Below are 6,000 nucleotides of genomic sequence, written 5' to 3' on the forward strand. Positions count from 1 at the left end.
GTTTTTTGGTATTTTAACTCTTAATATATATACTGAATGGTCTTATTTCAGGAAGTGATTGATATTCCATTCAACATTCATGAGCACCAACATTCAGAGCACCATCATACATACAAACCACGTGAATTCTCCCTCAGCCCACCAAAAATCTACCACCTCCTCCCTACGGATGAGAAACCGCGTACGGTCCATCCAGGCTACATAGCCTTCAAAGAGTGGGGCCCACCAACGGTGTTCCTTGAACCTGTGTGAATCCCCTGAGTCACTCTCTTCCGCATCCCCCCATGAATATACCCCCGATGTCCGTGCCGACCGTGGTACGGACCACCGTGATGATCCCAGGGCCTTGTCCTCTGTTTTGTTGGTCGCAGGAGGCAACCACCGGCCTACCGCGGCCTTACCTAATTCTCCCCCTCCCCGAGAAATGCCCTCCGTAGCGCAACTGCGTTGTCTTTCCCCAGTCCTTCTCTCCTCCCCCCCCAAAGGTATGTCCACAAGTTCCAGGCTAGGCAGGGACCCCGTGGAACAGGTGATGGGGGCAGGGGTTTTACCTAGGGCTTGGGGTTGGGCGTAAGGGCAAGAGGGAATACGCCACGGGGCTATGACCGTTCCCGGCTGTCCATGGACTGATCCAAGGAGGATAGCTCACCCTCATCAGTCTGCAGTTCGCCCATCCAGCTCTTGGGCCCTTGAGGTGATCGGGGACCTTCACCCGATCGCCGAAGCGTCGCTGCATCCTTCCCGTCTGTTCCGCCGTCGCCATCGGAAATGATGTCCTCTCCGGAACCGGAAGCGCCGCCATCTTGGGTTGGACCCCCATGCGGGATCTCTTCCTGGATGACGACATCCAGAAGCTCCGCCGTCGTCTCCACCGGAAGTGGTATCTTCTCCGCACGTGTGTCTTGGGCCTGGCATGGCCTTGATTCCGCTACACCTTCTACCGGAGCAAGGTAAGTAAGTGGCTTTCTCTTACCATTCCGCAGGGGTGTAGGCGTCTCTCGCCCGTCGCCGCCATATCCTGGGGCGGAGGGACTCCGTCTCTATGCTCGCCGATCTGTGGGGGACGCCCTGCTGTCCAGGCTGCTACTCACGCCACGGGGTGTCGTCCTCCCCGGTTCTGTCCTGGGCCTCGATTTCACCTCCTCTAGCTCGCGGAGATCCTCATCCGAGTAGTCTCCCTTCCCCGACTTGGGGGTCACCGATCGGGGCGATAGTCTTTTTTCAGTGCGGTCGGGGGGTGGCCGACCGTCTCGGTTGCTGCTGACCCAGCCGATTTAATCGACTCCAGTCCCCTTTCTCCGGGACTTTCACGACTGATCCACAGTGCACCAGGGAACTCGGCGGAGCGCCTAGCCGTATCCCCCGGGGGGTCAGCAGATTGGATCGGAATGAACGTCGGCATTGGCCACAAGTATAATGTCCCGCATTGTGGGCAACGTGCCGCTGTGTTAACAATGCCTCCGGGCAGCCCGCATTGAAGGCAGAGCCCGACCACCGTCTCGGTGTTAGACACCCTGACTACCAGTACCCCGCCGGGTACCGAGTAGGGCTGGGTGGAGACAATAGTGCCCACAGTGGAGGAGCAGGCCATTCTTTTAGTAGGGACCACTTTCTGTATGGGTCTCTCCAGGTCAGTGGTTCCTCGCAACTGACCGGTAGAAGCTTCTGGGCCAGCCACTTCCTGCTTCGGCTCCTCCTTCCGCTGGCCTAGCTGGAACCCGCCCCCAGGGGTTGCAATAATGGGCGGATCCCACAGGGGAATAGCATGCCCCTTAATTAAGGCCGCGCCTTTCTCAGTCCTGGTGGGCGCGGTCTGCGTTTTCGCGCCAATTTCCTCATCAGAAGGGGATTCTTTGCCCGTGGCTAGTTCCCGCCTTCTCCTGACAGCCGCCTTTCGTGCAAAATATCCCTCCTTTTTGCACGTTACATCCGCGGCCGGAACTACTTCTTGTAGTGGCGCCGTCTGGATATCAGTCCCTGGGCCCAGTGGGTGCATTCCCACAGGCCATAGTTGAAAGTCACTCCCCCTGGTGGAAATCAGGGGAGGGTCCCATAGACTAAGCGGTTGACTCAGCACAGGGGCCGAGTGAGTCACTGTCCATGAAGGCGCAGCCATAGCTTTCGCGCCATACCCCCCATCAGGGCGGGGCTCTGCTGTTCGCACCATTCCCGGCCAGCTTTTTGCAAGTCCTGGATCAGCCAATTTCTCTGCGACTGGCCCACGCGGTCTCCCTAGCAAGCGGGAACCGCCATTTTGGATAGCTTTTAAGCCCGAAATGTCAGTTTGTTTTCTTCCCTCGCTGGGTTCCCCCCCAGTTATCACAATGTCCTCACACTCTTCAAGGGTGGCCCCTCGGTGTCCCAGACAGGACAAAAACGGGGCAGCCACAGCCTTCGCTCCACTCCAGAGCAGATTAGTTAAAGACAGCTCAGCGACAGTTTGCTCTTCAGTGGGGCGCACGCCACGGGTGCCTTCCCCATCAGCCTCTGGTCGCCATGTTGGGCTCTCCGCACCACGCAGATCCTCCATTCCTTGGGTTGTCACGCTCTCGTACAAATTATCGTACATGGGGCTCCGCTCTGCGGGGCAGCCACCACACCAGTACAATAAAGATTTGCTCAGATGCACCACCACATGTGTACCTGATCTAGGCTGGACTCATGTTGCACTACCTCAGGCTAGGCTCACTCTCTCAGTGTCTGCTGTAACTCCTTCCTCCCAGTCTGTGCTCCCTATGGTATGTGTCTGGAATGGGCTAGAGTACACTGGCTCTGCCATGCAGTACTTGCGGCGTCTACCTCTCTTGGTCAGCCTAGCGCAGACCCTCTCCAGGATTCCTGACCACGTTAACAGGCTATCCCTTCTGGCATCCTACCAACTAGCACTACCTCAAAGTGACTCGGTCAGCTATAGCCCGGCTCCAAACCCCTCACTCCTTTCAGGCCCCTAGGTCGTCCCTGCGAATTGACAATACCCTGTCAGCCCCTGACCACCCCTAGGTCCGTCCCTACGCAGCACAGAGTGGCAGCAGACACTCTCCCTGTTTCCCAGTGTGCCTAGCTAGAGCCTGTCCTGTTGACAGATCTGATCTCAGCAGCCCCTCCAAATGTAACGGTTTTTGTGAACCGGCCTGACCCACCCAATCTCACATTGGCCCCTGTGGTCTAACCGGTCCCCATTACAGTGTGATAGTGTCTGGTGGTGCACCTGTTGGCAACAGGACTCCTGAGTCTCCCGCATGATGGTGTGTGGGGAGGACCCGTCCAGACAGGCAGCTGAGGTAGTGTGCTGAGTCCTACCTAGTTCCAGTGCAGCGCCTCCACCTCATCAGGGTCCCGTCAGTCACTTGGGGATGGTCCTGGCGAGGAACTCCTCTGTGGTGCTCCTCTCTGTACAATCACTCCCCACTTGTACACGAGAGGGTTTGTAATTAAGAGCATCTTTATTGCTTGAGGTGGGCTAGCTGCCCCTCGCAGTAGTTTCTCTAGCCACTCATACTCATTCAGTGCTTCCCTTAGAAAGGTGTAATTCTCCTTTAATAGGGATTCCCTATCCCAGCCGGGATGTCTTTACTCTGTGCCAGGTCCCTGGACACAGTTTTCCTACTCAGCTACTATAACATAACTCTTACTCCTCTCAGAACTCTGGCAGAACTACTCAGAACCACGCAGAACTCCCCAGAACTAACTTTTAGACACAGTGCTGTGCCTTATGTATACTCTGGAACTGACACACCTCTGACATCACTAACCATGGAGTCAGAGCCTGTGACCACTCCCATCCATACACAGGGCACCTCACCAGGGTGTGAGGGCAAACCTCCATAATTACTGCTGGCATGCCCACAACTTACCAGGCCTTACTGTCAGCAGGAGAGATGACTGTAGCCATTTTACATGACCGCTACAGGTATTATATAATGAAAACAGTACAAATACTGCACACATCAGCAATAAACAGATTTACATAATGATAACAATACATCTTAATTTAGTAAAGATAAGATCAATAAAAATCTCATGAAAATAAAAATACAGAAAAAGTAGTTAAGGGATATATTCAAAATAATATGTATAGAGTTCACCAAAATTATGTGAGATAGGTTTACTATATAAAATTGTTTATATGACAGGCATTTTGTAATATTTTTGGTTGAAACATTTTTTGTTTACATTTATTTATAATGTTCTCTGCTTGTTCCTCAAAAATTACTTATTTGGAGCAGTTGATTTTCATATTTATTAGTTCACCGTATGGAACATTATGAAGCCACTTAAGATAGTGAGTGTTTTTTGCTTCAATATAGTTATTACAACTAACTAGTTTGTTATATGTTTTGGTACAAATTTAGTTGAGATAGATAGAGAGATCTATAGAGAGAGATATATGCTGTCTGTTCTACTAAGCTGATATGTGAATTTTAGATTGTAGGTATTAGTGTTCAAATAGTTAAAAAAGAGTTTCTATACTGTCTTTCCTTATAAACACCACATCGTCGATGTAGCATTTCCAGAGCACCAGGTTTGTGCTGAACTCATGCCCGTACAAAATAAATTGGTCCTCTCAAATGTCCTTGAGGAGAATGGCATATCATGTGGCAAACCTGGAGCCCATGACTTTACCTATTATTTGTAAATAATATTTCTCATTGAACCAGCAATAATTATGTCATTGTGAATCTAAGCGCCTTTATAATAAAGTCATCTGAACATCTTTTAAGTCACCTTTTTCTAAAAAGTATTTAGCTGCTTTACAGCCAGTATTATGTTATATTACTGCATACTGTACAGGGATGAGACATCACATGTAATGAAGTAAGTAGTGTGTTCCATTAAACCTTTTGTAATATATTGAGAACTTGAGTTGTGTCCTGTAAATAAGATTTTAATTCTGTAGCTGATGGTTTAGAAACAAATTCTATAAATGCAGACAGGTTGGAAGTAAGAGATTTAGGGCTCTATGCCGTAAGCGCCGAAAAGGCTTTTTTCGACATTTTCTCGCCAAAATTGCCTTTCCGATTCAGTAAGCGCCGAAAAGTGCCCAAAATCGACAAATTTTTTTCCCGAAAAAATCTTTTCGGCATGCGGGTACCGATAAGCCACTTTTCGCCACTTTTTGAAATCGGTTGAATTCTAGTAGCCCCGATCAGCTTTTCGCTGCTTGCCGGCACTCTAGAATTGAGATTTGAACACCAATTCGTCCCGCCAACTAAAGTTGGCAAGTCGCAGGGGAGAAGGATCGGCAAGGTTGCCGTGACGGCACGTAGACAAAATAGCTCATCTCAACATCTATGGAGTCAATGGAGCGGAGACTTATAACTTTAAATGAGTGTTTACGTGCTATTGCTCCAAATAATACTTTACTTGTCATTACAGTGTCGATGTTATTCACTTAATCGTGTCACCGCTTACGTTAATTATTGGCAGAACATCTTACTTGTGAATGTTATTATTATTTGCGTGGTACACGACTGTTTATGTTATGCTGTGTCAAGGGATAGTCCTATAGTAAACTCTTAAAGGAACAGTTCACATAATCTGAAAGATGTTAGTAAAGTGTCCTGTATTTGATTATAATATGATCTAAAAGATTTGACACATAACACCGATCAAGCCCTTTGTAATTTTGCTATACATTATATAATGCTTGTAATGGCTAACGCATGATTCAACTAAGAAATAGTTCTTATTCGTCATGTTTACATGTTGTTTGGGAGATTCCTCTTTTTCTGACGTCAGCAATTGCACACTCAATAACATTGCATGAGTACATTTGATACAATGCAGTGTAATCATTTCATGTAAAGTGCTACACAGATCTATTATAGGACATCAGTTTGCGATTAATTTTACATTATCAATTGCAATTCTACAGATGCCTTTTATTTATGCATATGCACATTAGAATTTGTTCATGTAAAGATGTGACAATCCCATGCAAACTTCAACATGTTGCAACGTTAGTATACCCAGGTCAAAAAAGTAGATTTTAACCCCTTA

The sequence above is a fragment of the Ascaphus truei genome, chromosome 1 (assembly GCF_040206685.1).
Source record: "Ascaphus truei isolate aAscTru1 chromosome 1, aAscTru1.hap1, whole genome shotgun sequence".
In the NCBI taxonomy this organism is placed as follows: Eukaryota; Metazoa; Chordata; class Amphibia; order Anura; family Ascaphidae; genus Ascaphus; species Ascaphus truei.